Below are 20,953 nucleotides of genomic sequence, written 5' to 3'. Positions count from 1 at the left end.
CCATAATAGTTGGAGACTTCAATACACCATGCTCATCAATAGATTAAACATCTAGGATCAATAAAGAAATAAACCTGAATAATATGAAAAATGAACTAGAGCTAACAACTATGTAGAATATTGCCCCCAAAACTGCAGGATATACATTCTTCTCAAGTGCTCATGGATCATTGTCCAAAACAGACCAGAGCCTGGGTCCAAAACAGGTCTTAATAAATTTAAGAAGAAATTACAAGAGAAATCAGCAAGTATCTCAAGACAAAAGAAAATGAGGTCACAATAAATCAAAAGTGATGGGATCCATCAAAGGCAGTTCTGAGAGAGAAATTTATAGCTCTACATGCTGAAATGAAAAAGGAAGAAATAGCTAAAATCAAAGACCTAAATGACACCTGGAGGATTAGAGAAAGAATAGCATACTAATCTCAAAGTGAGCAGAAAGAAAGAAATAAATATTTAAGCAGAGATAAATGAAATTGAGACCAAAATAAAATCAATAGAGAGAAACAATAAAACTAAAAGTTGGTTATTGGAAAAGATCAATAAAATTGACAAAACTTTAGCTAGACTGACAAAGAAAAAAAGAAGAAAATACAAACAAATAAAAAAATAAATAATGGAGGGGTAGTACTACTGACCCCACAGAAATAAAAAGGATCATAAGAGGATACTATGAACAACTATATGCCAACAAATTAGACAACTTAGATAAAATGGACAATTTCCTAAAAATACACCAACAACCTACATTGTCTCAAGGAGAAATAGATGACCTCAACAAACCAATCACAGGTAAAGTTATTGAATTAGTCATCAAAAACCTCCCAACAAAAACAATCCCAGGACAGACTGACTCACAGGTGAATTCCACCCATCAACCCAAGAGCAATTATTTCCAATCCTGCTTAAACTCTTCCCAAAATACCTAATTTGTCCTATGAAGCCACATCACCCTAATACCAAAACCAGGCAAATATACTATAAGAAAGGAAATTTGTAGACCAATTTCTTGAATGAATATGGATAAAAAAAATCCTCAATAAAATACTTTCATATTGAATGCAATAGCACATTAAAAGAAGTACACACCATGACCAAGTGAGTTTTATTCCATATATGCAAGGGTGGTTCAAAACAAGAAAACCAATTGATGTAATATGCCAAGAGTGTTTAAGTCCAGGGTACAGGGGAAAACGGCTATTGCATGCTATGGGCTATGCTCAAAAGGAAAACATCAGCACTACCACAGCAACAGCAGAGGTAAATAATGGGGGGAGGGACAAGTATTAAGAGGAGGTTTAGATTTCCTATTTGGCGAGGGTGACTTTATTGGTTTTCTTCCTCTTGGGAACAATGAAATTATCTAAAATTGAGAATGTTGATGGACTATGGACTTTGGGCCCTCTACATGACGCCTGATGAAGGCAGGTGGCTGAAGGATGCATTAACTGAAAAGTGGATTGGTGAACGATGGTGTATACATATGAAAGAAGGTTGTGCTGCTACAAAAAGGAACAAAGTCGTGAGGCATGCAATGATGAGAATAAACATGCAGGACATTTGGTGAGGCAAATTAAGCCAGAAACAAAAGAGCTAATATTGTATGATCTCACTTAGAAAATACTTACAAGAAAACTGGGGCCTAGGTTGCATGTTCTTATAGCAGTCACATTTAATCTGGAGTGGTAACTGTTTTTTCTAGATTTTGATAGGCTGTTTTATATATGTATAACCTGGTATTTCGAGATAAGAATGAAGGTGATCAGGTCACGATTAAAACAATTCAGAATACAAGAGTAAGGAAGACATTCTCTGTATTTTATAACCTCATCTACTCTTTGAGACCAAAGAAAGAAAGGTTTATTTTGTCCAAAACCTAAATTTTCTATAGAACACAATCTAACTCAACCTATCTGGATAGATCATTTAAACAATTTAAGCACAGGGAGCCCAGAATAAGAATGAGGGCCTTTAATCCTCTATAGCTTAATGTAAGGCCTGGATACATCCAGAGTATATTAAACAGATAATCAAAAACATTGGCAAAGTCCCTTGAGGGATGGGAGAAAAAATATGGAACCAAATCTATTACCAGGGACACCCCTGATACTGTGCAAATATTAGGGACACCCAAATCAATAGGCCAAGCCCTTGATCTTGAGACTTGCTCTTGTGAAGCTTGTGTATATAGCAGAGAAGCTTAGCCTATCTATAGATATGCCTAAGAGTTTCTTCCAGAGGACCTCTTTTGTTGCTCAGATGTGGCCTTACTCTCTCTCTAAGCCCAACTCTGCAAGTGAAATCACTGTCCTCCCCACTACATGGGACTTTACATCCAGGGGTGAAAGTCTCCCTGGTGACCTGGGTGGCCTCACCCTAGGGATGAGTCTGGCCCTGGCACCATGAAAGCAACAATGTTATCCTGACCTAAAGAGGGAAAAGAAGTGTAATAAATAAGGTACCAGTGGTTTAGAGAGTTCAGAGTTGAGAGGATACTCTGGAGATCACTGTTACACAAACTTCAGTTAGACATGGTTAGCTACAACAACTTGCCAAACCTCAACCAAAACCATTCTGGCCAATCCTAAAGAACACCTAGGTGTTAGATAGGATTCTACAAAGTTTCCATGTACTAGGGTAACTTTCCAGAAGCCTACAACCTCCAGATGGGTCCTTGGGCCAGATAAGTCCTGAGATGCAGAGGGGCCAACCTCTCCAGAGCCTCAGCTAGTTCCATCTCCCATCCCCTTCCACCATGAAAAAGTTAGCATGGTCACAGCCCGAATACCCTAAAGAGTGGGATAGAAAGATCAAAGGTGATAGTGGAGTTATACAGAGGCAGTAGGGTTTAACAAATGAGTATGATTCCTGAATCATATTAATATTTCTTTTAGTCTAAAGTATCTTAGAGCAGCTAGAAGTAAAAACCCAATATTGTGGATTTATAACCCATACCAAACTCTGAAATCTGTTCTACAACTAACTGTTGTGATGTGCTTTGAAATTTATGGCTTTTTTGTATATATGTTATTTTTCACAAAAAAAAAAAGAAAAAGCAATATTTCTTCTAGCCTTATGTTTTGGAGCAGTTAGAAGGAAAAATCTGAAATAGTGGAATGGTAACTGAAAACAAACTCTGAAATCTGTTTTGTAACTATTTGTTAAAGTGTACTTGGAAACTCATTGCCTTTTCTTTCTTTTCCTTGTATATATGTTACGTTTAACAATTAAAAATGTTTAAAATAAAGGCATCCAAATTGTAAAGGAAGACGTAAAACTTTCAATATTTGCAGATGATGTGATTCTACACCTAGAATATCTTGAAAATTCTTCAACAAAGCTACTAGAGCTAATAAATGAGTTCATAAAAAGTGGTTACAAAATCAACATGCAAAACTCAGTAACATTTCCATACACTAGTAATGAATTATCTGAGGAGAAGTCAAGAAAAATTCCATTTATAATAGCAACTAAAAGAATCATACATCTAGGCATAAACTTAACTGAGGATGTAAAGGACCTGTATTCAGAAAACTACAAAGCATTGCTAAAAGAAATCAAAGAAGAGCTTAACAAATGGAAAAACATTACATGCTCATGGATAGGAAGGGTAAATATCGTCAAGATGTCAATTCTACCCAAACTGATTTACAGATTCAATGCAGTACACTCCCAATCAAAATTACAGTATCCCACCTTGTATAAATGGAAAAGTCAATTATCAAATTTGTTGGGAAGGATATGGGGCCCCAAATAGCTAAAAACTTCTTTTAAAAAGAACAATGAAATTGAAAGACTCTTACTTCCTCATGTTAAAGCTTATTACAGAACTACAGTGGTCAGAACATCATGGTAATGGCAAAAATGCAGCATATTGGTCAGTGGAATCAAATTGAGAGTTCAGAAATAAATCCCCATATCCATGGTCAACTGATTTTTGGCAAAGCTGCCATATCTTTTTCTTCAACAAATGGTGCTGGAAGAACTGGATATCCATATCCAAAAGAATGAAGAGGACCCCTATCTCATACTTTATACAAAAATTAACTCAAAATGGATCAAAGACCTAAATATATAAGCCAGAACCATACAATTCCTAGAAGAAAATATAGGGCAACATCTTGAAGATTTTGTGGTAGTCGGTGGTTTCCTAGACCTTACACCCAATGAAAGGAAAAATAGATAAATTGGACCTCCTCAAAATTGAATACTCCTGTACTTCAAAGGACTTTACAAGAAAGTAAAAAGCAGCCTACTCAATCAGGGAAAACATTTGTAAACCGCATCGCTGATAAGGGTTTATTTTCCAGAGTATATAAAGAAATCCTACAACTCAACAACAAAAAGACAAACCCAATTTAAAAATGGGCAAAATACATGAATAGACCTTTTTCCAAAGAGGATGTACAAATGGCTTAAAAAGCACATGAAAATGTCCTCAACTCCGCTAAGTAATAGGGAAATGCAAATCAAAGTCACAATGAGATATCATTTCACAGCTACTAGAATGGCCACTATTAAACAAAAAGAAAACTTTAAGTGTTGGAGAAGATGTATAGAAACAGAATCACTTATTCACTACTGTGGGAATATACAATGGTACAGCCACTGTGAAAGTAAGTTTGGCAATTCCTTAGGAAGCTAAGTATAGAAGTGCTGTATGATCTGGCAATCCCACTACTAGATATGTACCCAGAAGATCTGAAAGCAGAGATGTGAACAAACATTTGCACACTGATGTTCATAGTAGCATTATTCGCAATTGTCAAAAGATGGAAGCAACCCAACTGTCCATCAACTGAAAAATGAATAAATGAAGTGTGGTATATACGTACATTGGAATATTATTCAGCAGTAAGAAGGATTGAAGTCCTGATGCATGCAACAGCTTGGATGAACCTAGAGGACATTATGTTGAGTGAAATAAGCCAGACAGAAAAGAAAAAATATGGTATGATTTCACCAATATGAACTAAATATAATGAGGAAATTGATGGAGTTAGAATATAGATTCTATAGAATAACCTATAGACTATATAGGTTACCAGAAGGTAGAATGAGGATAGATTATAGGGAACTGATGTTTAATTTGTGCACATTTTTTTTTAAATATAACAACAAACACAAACATCTTAACTTATGATCATTCCATTCTACATATATAATCAATAATTCATAATATCATCACATAGTTGCATATTCATCATCATGATCATTTCTTAGAACATTTGCATCAATTCAAAAAAAGAAATAAAAAGATTCCTACATACCATACCCCTTACCCCTCCCTTTCATTGATCACTAGCATTTCAATCTAAATTTATTTTAACATTTTTTCTCTTTATTATTTATTTTTATCCCATATGTTTTACTCATCTGTTGATAAGGTAGATAAAAGGAGCATCAGACACAAAGTTTTCACAATCACACATCACCTTGTGAAAGCTGTATCATTATACAATCATCTTCAAGAAATGTGGCTACTGGAACACATCTCTACATTTTCAGGCAGTTCCCTCCAGCCTCTCCATTACATCTTGACTAATAAGGTGACATCTGTTTAGTGCGTAAGAATAACCTCCAGGATAACCTCCTGACTCTGTTTGGGATCTCTCAGCCAGAGAGATCCAAAAAAACACTTTATTTTATCTCTTTTCACTCTTCCACCTTTTGGTCGAGAAGGTTTTCTCAATCCCTTGATGCTGAGTCTCAGTTTATTCTAGAATTTCTGTCCCATGTTGCCAGGAAGGTCCACACCCCTGGGAGTCATGTCCCACATAGACAGGGGGAGGGCGGTGAGTTTGCTTGTTGTGTTGGCTGGAGAGAGAGGCCACATCTGAGCAACAAAAGAAATTCTCTTGGGGGTGACTCTTAGGCCTAATTTTAAGTAGGCTTAGCCTATCCTTTGAGGGGTTAAGTTTCATATGAAGAAACCCCAAGATTGGGGGCTCAGCCTATTGCTTTGGTTGGCCCCACTGCTTGTGATAATATCAAGAATTTTCCACTTGGGGAAGTTGAATTTTCCCCCTTTCTCACCATTCCCCAAAGGGGACTTTTGTGCATAATTTTTAATAAGATTAATTGTAAGTGTCTAGAAATGAATGAGGTGATGTACACAATCATGTATATAAATAACAGCACTGAATCATGTTTGTGATTGTGGTTAAAATGGAATCTTTAAGGTCATGTTTATCACTAGAAGAAAAGCTAAAGGATGAAACAAGGGACTATATAGCATATTGAATCCTGTTGTGGATGAGGAAGTTGGTTAATAGTACAAATACAAGAATCTTAATTCTAATTCCACCAATTAGAATAAATGTATTTCAGAACTACAAGGTGTTAATAATAGGGTGGTATGTGGGGAAAAATGCACCTAATGCAAACTATGAACCATAGTTAATCATAATATCCTGATGTTCTATCAATTGTAACAAAGGTACTACACCAAAGCTTAGTGTAAATAATAGGATGGGTCTAAGGGACATGGGATTTTTCTTTTTGGAGCTATGAAAATGTTCTAAAATTGATCATGGTGATGTGAGCACAGCTCTGTAATTATACTGGGAGGCACTGATTGTGCACTTGGATGAACTGTTCAGTGTATGCATAAAATTGTGCTAATAAAAAAAGTCTAAGTGATCAATTGGATTAAAAGCAAATGAATAAGAGGAAGAAAAGGTCATTGATTTTTCTAGCTTGGGTGGTGTACTGACCTGAAACAGTTATGTACGCCAGAAAAGCCATGTTCTTCTAATTCAAACTTGTAGCGGCAGAACAAGTTTGGGTGGGACCTTTGATTAAATTGTTTCCATTGAGATGTGACCCACCCAATTCAAGATGGGTCTTAATCCTTTTACTGGAGCTCTGTATGAAGAGAATAAAAGACAGAAAACATAGAGAAAACTAGAACTGACACAGAACAGAGGGAAGAAAGCACAGACACTTGGAGACAGAAAATGCCCTGGGAGATGCTAAACTGAAAAATGAAATCCAGAGTTTGCCCCAGAGAAGCTAAGAGAGGACCCACAGATGCTCAGAGAGGGAAAATGACCAAGTAGAAGCCTGAAGGAACCACAGGAACTGAGACAGCCATTTTGGAAACCAATGCAGGAGAAAAGTACCAGCAGACGTCACCATGTGCCTTCCCATGTGACAGAGGTGTGGTTTTCTTGAGTGAAGGTATCCTCTTAATTTGGACATTTTCATAGCCTTAGAACTATAAATTTGTAACGTAATAAATCCCCTTCATAAAAAACCAATCCATTTCTGGTATGTTGTATTCTGTCAGCATTAGCAAACTGAAACAGGAGGCTATATGGATGATGAAGCCATTAACTGAGATTAAAGGTGGGATCAGACATTTCTATTGGATTTGCAGAGATGCTCAAAAAGCAGTCAGAAATTTTGATCTGGAGTTAAGCAGAGATGGCATGCATTATTCATTTTTACAATAACGTAAAAAAGATCTAGCTAATTCCTTCTTATGTTTGAAAGGGGCATAGTGAGCTGTGGGGCTACTAATGTTTGTCTTGCTGTATGACACAGGAATATAGAAATGTCAAACTCTTCCTTCTGCACCACAAGTATCCTCTTAAAAGTTTTCTTCCCTGCTCTTTCAGCTGCCATGTTTGGCATGCATCCCAATTTCAATTATTCAGTCCCATTGTCCCCATAAATTATTTGCCCTGTCAGACTGTGTGTCCCAATTTTTGGCCTGGAAAATATGAGCACCTTAGTCATCAGTTTCCTACAAACCATTAATTCTGTCACTGGTTTAAACACAGCTTTAATGTACCACAAATATATATATTCAATCCCTGGTGTAGTCATTGAACAAGCACATTCATCATCAAAGTCCCCATTTACCCCTGGTTTTTATCAGAATGCTTCTACCTTATAATTGTATTTCAAAAAAATCCAGTGACTCTTAGAAAAACTGGTTTTAAAAAGTGAAAGGAGGGTGCTCGGGTGGTTCAGTGGTAGAATGCTCGCCTTCTATGGGGGAGGACTGGATCCAAAAAAAATGAAAGAAGGGAAGAGGTGATGAAGAATAAGAGATCAGCTCAAGAAAGATGATCCCCAGTCAAATTTCCAGATTAGTGGTCTAACTCAAAGTATCTTCCGCAGTAAAGGTGTGATGTAAGAAAACAGATAACAGAGCAGTTAATACTGAGCACTTCATTCTCAAAGCAATGTGGTAAGAAGGGAATTATTAACATCTCAGTGCTGGAATTGCAATTTTGAAATTGCTCTGTGTGTCACTGCCTGAAAATTCTAGATTCTATTCTTTTAATGGGAGAGTTAAGGAATGCACATCATTCGTATATCATCATAAATTAATGGTTTATTTTCTGAGCTAGGATCTTAGTTTGCTCAAGCTGCTGTGACAAATACCACACAATGGGGAGGCTTAAACAACAGGTATTTTTTACTTGGATCCAGTCAAGATGGCAGAGTAAGATGCTTCATGGCTCCATCACCCCCACAGAAGCACTGAACAACCAGCAAGAACTATCAAAAAGTTCTTCCTCAAAGCTCCAGAAATCAGTTAAATGATTTCAGTAACAGGGCAAGTGCTGAATCAAGAAAAAGACCACTTAAAAGTGGTAGGATTCCCTAATGCCCAGCCTGGACCCTCTTCACCTCACTGACAGTACAGATACCTGCTCCCAGTTTCAGAAGGAGCAGAGTAGGGCTTGCGCACCTACTGGGTCCATGCGTGTCTGACCAAATCTGTCTGGTGGTGGTCTGGAGGACTCACTGTACCAAACCTTGCCCTAAATATAGAATGCAGCTGAACAGAACACTGTGGAAGATTGGTGTGCTGTCTGGGGCAAAGGATTGTTGTCTATGGGATGTACAGTGCAATGCCTGGGACCATGAAAAAAATATTTCTGATGAAAGAGAGTACATTGGTATCTATGTAACCAAAAAAATTTCTAGGGCCACACTGGCATTCCCAAGAAAAGATGCATGAACAGAAAGGACCAAGAAAGCCCCCTTGCTTTGGTCTGTAGCTCTTCTTTAAACTCTTTATGTGGATAAACTCCAGAGAAGATCACTGGCACCAGTAAATCTGCAAACGTTTTGAAAAGTGTTTTCCTTTCTTTCCTTCCTTTTTTTTGGTTATCTCCTAGCATTCAAGGAAAACTCTGTCATAACACTAGCTGGATACAAGCTTAAGAGAGGTATCAGAGTCTAAATACCAGTAATATCATTAAAATATCAAAATGTTCAGGTTTCAAAAAAACACTACAAAACATCCAAAGAAACAGAAAACAATAGCCCAGGCAAAGGAGAAAATTAAAGCATTAGAGATAATCAATAAGGAGGAGCAAACCTGAGGTATATCACACAAGATTTTTTCAATGGTCTTAAATATGCTCAAAGAGCTATAGAAAAATATGGAGAAAGAGCTAAGGGAAATCAGGAAAACAATAGATGAACATAGAAAGAATATCAGTTGAAAGGTGGAAATTATGAAAATTAAGCAAACAGAGCTGAAGACCACAGTAATAGAAATTTAAAATTCCCTAAAGGGTTTCAACAATAGATTGGAGCTGGCAGAAGAAAGAATCAGTGAACTTGAAGATAAGACTATTGAAATCATCCAGTCTGAGGAGCAGAAAGGAAAAAGAATGAAGAAAACAGAGACTGAGAACCTGTAGGATACCATCAAGAGGACAAATATACATACTGTGGGAATCCCAGAAGGAAAAAGAAAGAAGGGAATGAATGGAGACAACATTCAAAGAAATAATGGCTGAAAATGTTCCAAATTTAACAAAAGATATGAACAAATACATCCAATATATTCAACAAATTTCAAACAATATAAACCCAAATATATCCCAACCATATTTTGTTATAACCAAGCTGCTGAATGCCAATGAGAGACAGAATTTTGAAAGCCATGAAAGAAGCAACATGTCATGTACAAGGGAGCCTCACTAAGATTAAGTTGATTTCTCACTGGAAACCATGAAGGCAAGAAAGTAGTAGGAAGACATATGGTAGTGTGGAGAGTCAAAAAAATTGCCAACCAAGAATTCTATATCCAGAAAACACTCTTTCAAAAATGAAGGAGGGATGAAGACATTCCAGATAAACAAAAACTGAGGGACTTAATCACCACTAGACTGGAGCTACAAGATATGCTAATGATGTTTCACATATTGAAGGGAAAGAAAACAAGACAATTTACTGAAGCCACATGAAGAAATAAAGACCTCCAGTAAAGATAATGACATGAGTAGATATAAATGCCTTTACTATTTAATTTTTGGTTTGTATTGCCTCTTTTTACTTCCTACAGAATGCATTAAATGTAATGATAAATAAATGGCTTGGGGCTCATAATGTATAAATATATAAGTTGCGACAAGAAATACATAAAGTTGGGCAGGCAAAGGACTACAGAAAAATTGTTTATGTATACTATTGAAGTTAAGTTGGTATCATAGCAAACAAGATTGTTACTGAATTAGGATGTTAAATATAAGCCCTGTGGTATTCACAAAGAATATAAACAAACTCATTGAGACAGAAAGTAGCTTAGAGGCTACTGGGGGTAGAGAGGCAAGAGCAATGGGGAGTTAATGCAAAATGAGTATAGGGTTTCTACTTGGGATGAAGAGAAAGTTCTAGTAATTGATAGTAGTGAGGGTACTGCAACAGTGTGAATGATACTAATCCCATTGAATGGTATGGTAGGGACTGGGATGGATATATGTTGTACATATGTTTCCACAATTAAAAAATTTAAAATAACAAAGAGAAAATAAAGAGTTAATGACAAATGCAATACATGATACTGGATGGTATCTAAAAATGAGGGAGAAAAGGCTCAAGAGGGCATTAATGAGACAAGAAAAAATGGAATGTAATCTTTATATCAACGTTTAATTTCTTGAACTTGATAAATGCACTTAATGTGATTACATAAGTAGTTATCCTTGTTTATAGGATGTGTTCATGGCAATATTATGTATTCAAGGAGTATGATATATGCAACCTACTCTCAAATGTTCAGAAAATAGGCTGATAGATTGATGGAGAGAGACAGATAATGGATAAAATGATATAGCATTGGTGGTAAAATGTTAAAAATCAGGGTATCTTCACCTTGTTAGTCAAGATGTAATGGAGAGGCTGGAGGGAACTGCCTGAAACTGTAGAGATGTGTTCCAGTAGCCATGTTTCTTGAAGATGATTGTATAATGATATAGCTTTCACAATGTGACTGTGATTGTGAAAACCTTACGTCTGATGCTTCTTTTATCTACCTTATGGACAAATGAGTAAATCATACGGATTAAAAATAAATAAATAATAGGGGAAACAAATGTTAAAATACATTTAGTAGATTGAAATGCTGGTGATCAGTGAAAGGGAGGGGTATGAAGTATGGTATTATGAATATTTTTTCTGTTTTCTTTTTATTTCTTTTTCTGAATTGATGCAAATGTTCTAAGAAATGATCATGATGATGAATATGCAACTATGTGATGATATTGTGAATTACTGATTATGTATGTAGAACGGAATGATCAAAAGTTAAGAATGTTTGCGTTTGTTATATTTTTTTAAAGAATTTTTAAACTAATAAAAAAAAATTGGGGTAGCTGAGATATCTGGAGAGTGGGGTATATTGGAGTTCTCTGTATAGTCCAAAATCTAGTTCCCAATAGACTATGCTTCTTCCCAAAGTCTGTAATATTCTGGGGTTGGTTTCCCACAACCTTTTGGATTCCTTGGCTTACATTTCTGCCTCTATCACCAGGAACTCTTTACCTTGGTCTCCTCTCGTCGCTTTCTCTGACTGACTGCTTTCGAACTTCCTCTGTCTTATAAGGATTCCAGCCATATGGATTATGGCCCACCCTGATTCAATTTGATCTTATCTAAATAATATCTTTGAAGGTCTTATTCACAAATGAATCTTCATCTTAACTAATAAGCTCTTCAGAGATCTTATTTACAAATTGTTCACATTCACAGGAACCCAGGTTAAAACTTTATTTTTATAAAGGATGTGAATCAATCTCCAACAGTCACTTTTCTGAGGAAATGAGAGTTTTTAAGCAGGGTGCAGAGGGTGAGGGTAGGGGGCAGAGAGAGAGAGAGAGTTTGTCTTTTTTTAAGATTGGAAAACTTCCAGAGGATATTTAATATTTAATTATTACTGCAGGGAGAGGATAATATTGAAATAGAAAACCTCTTGTGGAACAGGCAGCTTAAGGCAGCTTGAGAGTGTTTTGACTACAGTGTCCAAAGGAGAAAAGTTCTGGGATATAAGGGATTGTGCCTCATTCTCTATCCCATTCTGCGTAACCCCAGTTTCTAGGATGCAAATCCATGTCAAAAATCTGTTAGTTACATTTTAATAATATCTATGAGAAATTAAATATAATATACAATATTGTTTATATGGGTAAATAAGTTCAGAGTTCCAAACAACCCAATGTATAATGAACTTTGAAACACAATCCATGTTTAAATTGGGGACTGTCTAATAACAAGAATAGCTAACATTTTTAAAATACTGAACTAAATGCTTTATATGTCATTTAATTTCATCCTCAAATAGCTCTGTGAGGTACTACTATTATGCTCATTTTACAGATAGGGAAATTGAGGTTTAGAAACTAAATAGTGAATCTAGGATTCAAATGCAGGAATCAGGATCCAAAACAACATGTTCCTAGTGTCCGTAATACACTTTTAATTTCCTAGCTGCTAAAACAAATATCATACAATGGATTGGCTTAGACAATGGGATTTATTGGCTCACAATTATGAGCCTAGAAGTCCAAAATTGAGGCACCTATAAGGCAATACTTTCTCCCCAAAGACTGGTTTTCTGGGACTGGCTGCCGGTGATCACTGGTCCCTGGCTTTTCAGTCATATGGTAAAGCACATGACAATCTTTCCCAGCTTCTCTCTTTGTCAGACTTTCACTCTGCTTATAAAGGTTTCCAATAACCCAGATTAAAGTCCAACCTGATTTAGTGGGGCCACCCCTTATAACTGAAGCAAAATCCTGAAGAGATCATATTTACCATAGGTCCATACCCACCAAGAACCTACCCAAACAGGGGTACACTGTTCAACCCACCGCACAGGAGCACTTGTTTCCAGTAACAGTCACTTATTTTCATTTGAAAAGAAGAAAAGATTGTCAGTTGGCGAGGCAATTGGGAGGCAGTATCATTAAGAGTAGGGACCTTAAGTCAATGGGTTAAGGTTATGATTCTGCCACTTATAAATTGACTTACCTTGGACAAGTGTCTCATTCTCTCTAACACTTACTACATTCATCTGGAAAATAGAGAAAACTAATGCCTACCTTATGGAAATGTTATGAAGATTAGATGTGAACATAAAGTGTACCTGACACTTGTTCAGCATTCAATAAATGGTAGTGACTCTTATTTTTCATTCCTGCTTTGGTGGGAAAAATGTAAGTACTGGTTTGAGGACTGGGAAATATGAAAATCTAACAAGATATCGCTAAGGATATCACCAAACAGTAGAATCAGATACCACATTCTATTTCTTCTCTCAGAATTTAGGAATTTTATCATGAGATGTTAAATGGAATTTCCCCCCAAGCTGTATTACAAGCAGGCAGATCATCGTAAGTGTTTTACACAGCCTATGGCAGTAAAAAACCTCATAGGAATTCAGCTATATTTACAGTCTTCACTGTGATTATTTATATTTGACAAAGGAGAACAATTATGCAAGTGCTCAAGCTAAACTGGTAATTAGGTAAGATCAAGCATTCAGGAAAAAGCCAAAAAAACCTCTCTCTTTGGTTTACTATTTGTAGGATATAAGGTATGGACTATAAGAAAAACACAAAGGACTACAAAATATTCTAGAAACTGATTTTAACTCTTAGGAGGAATCTATAGAATCTTTTCCAAAGATTTCTATAGTACCTATACAAGTCTTAAATATCTGTTTCCTATTTTACCACTGACAAGCTCTATCTTGGACAAGTTACTTAACCTCTATCTTCAGTCTCCCATCTGTAACATAGGAAAACTGGAAAAGTTCAGTGATCACTAGACAGATCTAATAGCTCCCTTCTCTGTTTTCCTACATAGCCTGTGCTGTGCTCCATTGAAGCAATAGCCAATGAAAATAGTCATTCTTCTCAAATGTATTGCTTCTCCAGGTATATAAGAGAATACTGCATACACATAAAAAAGATCTGGAAGGACAATGACTATTTCTTGGGTGTGGAATTGGTAGAGAAGAATGAGAGTATTAAACTTGCAATAGACACTTAAGTTTTACCTGATAAATTCTTCATTGTTGGAATCTAGAACTTTAAAAACCTTCTGAAATTAACATTATCGTCATCATTTTATAGATGAGGGAACTAAGTCCCAGAGAGGTTAAGAAATTTCCCAAGCTCACAAGGCTGGTAAGCAACAGAATTAGAAATCTGAATAGGTCCCTTGATTCCACACTTCTTAATGCAAATGCATTTAGCAAATATAAATTGGTTAAACTGTTATCTTTCTTTTTTTAATATTTTTATTGAGAAATCTTCACACACATACAGTCCATCCATAGCATATAATAAATAACTCATAATATCACTGCATAGTTGTATATTTATCACCATGATCATTTTTAGAACATTTGCATCACTCCAGAAAAAAAATGAAAAGAAAGCAGAAAAAAATCATACATCCCATACCCCTTACCACTCCCTCTCACTGACCACTAGTATTTCAATCTACCCATTTTTTTTACCTCTTATCCCCCTCTATTATTTTTTTTTCCTTATTTTTTTCCTCATCTGTCCATACCTTGGATAAAAAGGAGCATCAGACACAAGGTTTTCACAGTCACACGGTCACATTGTAAAAGCTATTTAGTTATACAATCATCTTCAAGAATCAGGGCTACAGGAACACAGCTCAACAGTTTCAAGTACTTCCCTCCAGGTGCTCCAATACACCATAAATGTAGAAGGGATATCTATATAATGCATAAGAATAACCTCCAGGATAACCTCTCACCTCTGTTTGAAATCTCTCAGCTGCTGAAACTTTTTTTCCTCTCATTTCTCTCTTCCCCTTTTTTTTGGCCAAGAAAATTTTCTCAATCCCATGATGCCAGGCCCTGGCCCATCCTGGAGTCCTGTCCCACGTTGCCAGGGAGATTTATACCCCTTGGAGTCATGTCCTGCATAGGGGGAAGGGCAATGAGTTCACCTGCTGAGTTGTCTTAGAGAGAGAGAGAGGCCACATCTGAGCAACAAAAGAGGTGCTCTGGGGGGTGACTCTCAGGCATAATTATAAGTAGACTTAGACTATCCTTTACAGGAATAAAGTTCATGGTGGCAACCCCCAAATTGAGAGCTTGGCCTATTGAATTAGTTGTACCCACTGTTTGTGAGAATATCAGGAATTCCCCAGGTAGAGAAGTTTAATATTTCCTCCTGTCTCCCAAGTCCCCCAAGGGGACTTTGCAAATGCTTTTTTATTCTCTGCCCAAATTACTCTGGGATATATTGGGGCATCACACTAACCTGTACAAATCATCAAGATTTTACACCCTGTTCAAGATTCCATGTAATTATGGTTTTCAAATAAACTGACCATACAAGTTAAATTAGATAATGCGCTAGCCAAAATATAAATTTTGGATCAAATAAATATCACTCCCTTTGGTCTCTCACAAAGGTTGAAGTTTGAAAATATGGGCCATATCATCCTTTACCCAGTATTCTGATTTACCTTAGCCCTATTCAGATCAGCTTCATTCATATCGCTAATTGAAAACTGATCACTTTTTCAACTTTTTAAACATTTGCTGGATTGGGATAATGCTGACTTTCATGGCTTCAGTGCTCTGACTCTTGAATCTCAAGTGTTACATAAATGCCCAAAGTTTCAGGGAATCACCAGGTTATACGCAAATAGCTCAGTATCTCAGAATTTAGAAATAACAGTTACAACTCCTGAATATATTTGACTGCTCTAAGAACTTATAATCCAGGATGCTTTGCAATAGGCCTCAACCTGATAATCCATGCTCTTGAGTTCAATACTCCAAGTTTGTATATTATAGTTATAGACTGTATGAGTGAAGTATGACAATATTTGTCTTTTTGTTTCTGACATTTCATTCAACATACTGTCCTCAAGTTTCATTCACCTAGTTGCATGCCTCACAACTGCTATCTTTCTTAAGGAACATTTTTGCATTTTTTTTTTCCAGATTGGTATTTTGGCATTGATACACAAAATCTTCAATTTAACTGTGGGAACTTCAAGTCAGGTTTCATCATTTCAAGGCAAGAAGGAATCAGAACCATGGAAAACAGCTGAGGAAACCAGCCAAGGGTACCAGCAGCCAATCAGTCCTAGGTCTCCAAATGTTTGATCATACATCGTTATAAAAATTATTTAGAACTTTTACTCTATATACACACATCATATATAGTATAGATAGTTACTACTAAGTAGATGTATGCTACTGTACTAAGATTATTCTAAATCATACACAAAAAATAAAAATATAAAAGACTGGAATAAATAATATTTTTAAGTATTTTCAATTTTTTCATATATTAATGAAACCAAAACATTTTACTTTTGTGATTGGTTATGCTTCATTATTTCATAAGATTTTTATTTACACTTCTGATGCAATTATAAGTCAGATATTAAGTTCACTTTACTCCTATACTTGTTTTCATTGCTGAAAATTGCTAGCTTTGCTGAAAAAGATACTTCACAGTAAAAGATAAAGAAATGACATCTTAAAACTTGAAAATTCTTTGAAGTTCTTTGCAGTGAAATGACCAGTGAACCCATGTATAGTACAAAAGGATTTTCAGAGTCATTTCCCATCTCACTACCACCCTTTGTAAAAGTTGTACAAATTAAGATAATACAATACATAAAACCACTTAACCCAGCACATGTAAACTGCCTAAAGTGGTGATATGCTAAAAGCAAGGGAACTAGGAGGGTGTGAGTTTACCACTCTCAGGGCACATGCCTCTTCACTTTCTATCAGTGACACATGGCCAGCTAACATTCTGACCAAGGGAGGGCGCCAGGGTCCATGAAGATATTAGATATTAGCAAAGTTTCCTTTCTGTTTATAGAAAAAACAGATACAATTGGATTTCTTTATATTTTTCCTGCAACCTCAGTAAATTGTCTTACATATAGTCCACTTTGGAGATGAGTGTCTAGTGCTGAAAAGCACCAGATAGGTTGTAAAGGACCCTTCCACACCAAGAATCAGGCATTTAAACAAGCAAAATATATGGTATAAGTGTTCCCCTATCAAGGTGCTGCTAATGGGCTTGCCAAAACCTGGAGCCCATGCCCAGGTAAACTAGGTCTCAGATTTGAATGTAACAAAACTAATTCCTCACCACACCCACTGGTGATAAAGAAATTCTAAGAGGTTTTTGTGCTGGCTTTTCTTATTTGTCTTTCTCATTAACTCAGGGATTAGGTAGGAACAAATGTAAAGGCTACAGATATTCAATTCTGGGATTGGACAGGGCTGTTTATAAGCAGAGACTTGCAATAAAAAGTCACTGAGTACGGTCTTTTTGAAGGTTCTGATTCTTTATCAGTTTCAAAATATGGGACCTTAAGGAAATCACATAACCTCCCTAAATTCTAGGTGCTTCATTTGTAAAATGAAGGGGTTGGACTAGGTGATCCCACTAAAAAAAAGTCCTTAATCCTAGGAAATAAAAAGGTGGCTAATGCTACCTACCTCTGGAAATTTTGTGCCACTCATAAATTGTATTTGCACCTTTTAAATCCTTTATAAAAAGAGAGAGAGAGAGAGAAATATTTGATACTTTTCTGCAATCCTTTATCCATAGTTTTAGGTTCTAGCTATGCTTTAGAATTCAGGACTGCTCAAATTTTAGAAAAGAAAAAATAATGCATATAAAGCTTATTATGTAGCATCAGCAGGTGGAAGGTCTGGAGCAACACTGTAATCAATCAGATTAATATTTCCCCAGTAAAACATATGATTTTCCCCACTAAGTAGGATAATGACTAAAAATAGTCTCACATAGGTTCAGGTCAAGTTTTGCAGCCAAAAAGCTTGCCACATAGTTTCAAAACTTTCTGTTTTCAGAGCTTTATTCGACTTCAGAATTGCTATAAGAATTATAGACCCATGGTATGTCCCCTAGTTAATAATTTTTAACTGTATATATCAACCTAATATTGATTCTAACTTCTAAATAGCCATGTTATTCAGAATTTCAAGGCAAAAATTCACTAAAATTGAAATGTCTTATACTTGTTCCAAGCCTATCTAGTAATTCACCACTCTATTATAGAAGAAATTTAGGTTGGTCTGATGAAGAATGTTCTACACAAAACCAACATTTGAGATTTTTGGAATTGGCTTTCTGAATAGTGTCAGAATTGAAATTAAATGGACTGGACTGTAACCTCTAGTTATACCCTTGTCTTCATTTTCTAAAGACAGAAGTCTTGGTTTGCCAGAGCTGCTATCACAAATACCACAAGCTAGTTTGGGCTTAACAACTGGAGTGTATTGGTTCATGGTTCTGAGGCTGGAGGAACTCTGAAATCAAGAAATTGTCAAGACTGCTTTCTTCAGAGGTTGGGGCTCTCTGGTGATGGCTTGCAGCGTGCCATCCTTGGGGTTCCCTGACTTGCATCTCCATCTCCATCACATGAGATCTCTCTCTTTGAATCTGCCCTTTTGGCTTCCACTGACCCCCTATGGCCTGCTCCAACTTCCAGCTTCCAGTTTTTTCTCTTTATAAAGCCTCAAGTATTATGAATTAAGACACTCTCATACAGTTGGGCTACACCTTAACTAAAAATATCATTTTCAAAAAAAAAATATATATATATATATATCATTTTCAAGAAGTCCTATTTACAAAGAGTTCACAGGAATGAGGATTACAATTAAGAACATGTCTAAATTAGGTATACAATTCAATCTCCTATAAATAGATAATGCATTCATTCATCTGTTTGTACCAACTCCGTCCCCTTTGGATTCCTAATAATTTGTATCCCTCAACCTTTTAAATTCTACAAGTTCCTGACATGGTAGTTAATGCAGAACTGCCACCAAAAATTCATTATATCATCAGGAAATTGGGGTATCTTACTGTGGCTAAAAAAAAAAAAAAAAAAAAAAAAAAAAAAAAAAAAAACCTTGGAGAAAATTTAGACAAGATTGTCCAGAAATATCTTATCCCCTTCTCCTTAAAGAAAACTTCCCAATGTTTTCTTTTGGGAGAATGAAAAAAGAATGAAGCTCATTTCATTAGTGCTTTTAAATAGCAAACAAAGGATTGTACATCTTTGGTCAAATGTTCCCTTCCACGAGGAATATGTTTACCTGTTGTTCTAGTTTGCTAGCTGCTGGAATGCAACATACCAGAAACGGAATGGCTCTTAAAAAGGGGAATTTAATAAGTTGCTAGTTTATAGTTCTAAGGCTCAGAAAATGTCCCAGTTAGACCAAGTCTGTAGCAATGTCCAATCAAAGGCATTCAGGAAAAGATACCTTAGTTTAAGAAGGCCAATGAAGTTCATGGTTTCCTCTCTCAAATGGAAGAGCACATGGTGAACACAGTCTTCTCTCTCATCTGGAAAGGCACATGGTGAACACGGTCAGGGTTCCTCTCTCATCTCTCTCATCTGGAAGGGCACATGGCGAGCATGGCGTCATCTGCTAGCTTCTTCTCCTGGCTTCCTGTTTCATGAAGCTCCCCGGGAGACATGTTCCTTTTTCATCTCCAAAAGTCACTGGCTGGTGGACTCTGCTTCTCATGGCTATATTGTTCTGCTCTGTCCTCTCTGAATCTCTCTTTTTCTCCAAAATGTTTCCTCTTTTATAGGACTCGAGAAAATTATCAAGACCCACCCAAATGGATGGAGACATGTTGTCACCTAATCCAGTTTAACAACCACTCTTGATTAAATTACATCTCCAGGGAGATGATCTGATTACATTTTCAAACATACAGTATTGAATAGGGATTATTCTGCCTTTATGAAATGGGATTTTGATTAAAACATGGCTTTTCCAGGGTCCATACATCCTTTCAAACCAGCACACCTGTGTATACCTTATAGCTCACTTTTAATTATCAACATGGAATGGGGGATGGAGGGAGGCACTGGGATGGCATTTATTTTAACTGACCATTTCTTATAATGATTTATTCTCAGAAATATAAAAATACAGCAAAATGAACAAAGTTAATCTTCAATTATTTTTATTGTATTTTCTCAGCTCACCTTCAATGTCACCCCACTGGCTATTAAGAGGAAGAGAAATGAGAAGTCTGAAAAATCTTCAAAATCAAGATATATAACTATCAAGGGACCAATTACTCACATTACTTTATGATGCTATAAGATCTAGAACAATAATATACACCCAGAAGACATCTAATTTTTAAAATTAATTGCTGCTGTGTTATATAAAGCACAAAATTTTAATATTCCATTAAAATAAAAATATTAAATAATTTCAGTTCCCTTCTTTATATATTCTTTTATTCAAGAAATGTATGTTTCAAGAGGGTAAGGCTCATGTTTACTTTGCTGACCCACATCTATGCAATGTACCTCAGAGGGCCTGAAATAAAGTACGCACACTATGGGCTACTTGTTGAATGACTATAAAAAAAGGGAAGAATTGACTAACATTTTGAGAAGAAAGGACTGCTTATCTATTTGCTGTATTTAACGAGAAAAAAATAAGGATTAACTTCATGCAAAGAGAGGTTTGGCCTTTGTTCTCAAATCCTACAAGGTAATCTCTAATCTCTAAATCCTTGGAATGTCCTGGCTGATAAGAATACGGGGGCCCTTGGGCCACACCGGATACTCTAGGTGAAAAATATGATTTATGATGGGAGCTACGACCACACAGTATCAG

General features: G+C 36.2%; 1 long non-coding RNA gene across 1 annotated transcript in view; it reads left to right on the top strand.

Annotated features, from left to right (window-relative positions):
* LOC143674739 (uncharacterized) overlaps positions 1–20,495 on the top strand; it is a 38,116-nt gene extending 17,621 nt beyond the window's left edge. The window contains exons 2-3 of the long non-coding RNA XR_013171193.1: positions 16,250–16,398; positions 20,303–20,495. This is a non-coding gene — a long non-coding RNA (uncharacterized LOC143674739). The remainder of the gene's footprint in view (positions 1–16,249; positions 16,399–20,302) is intronic.
* The last annotated feature ends 458 nt before the right edge of the window (positions 20,496–20,953 follow it).

This window comes from Tamandua tetradactyla, chromosome 1 (assembly GCF_023851605.1).
Source record: "Tamandua tetradactyla isolate mTamTet1 chromosome 1, mTamTet1.pri, whole genome shotgun sequence".
Lineage (NCBI taxonomy): Eukaryota > Metazoa > Chordata > Mammalia > Pilosa > Myrmecophagidae > Tamandua > Tamandua tetradactyla.
This window is presented reverse-complemented; position numbering and strand designations above follow the sequence as displayed.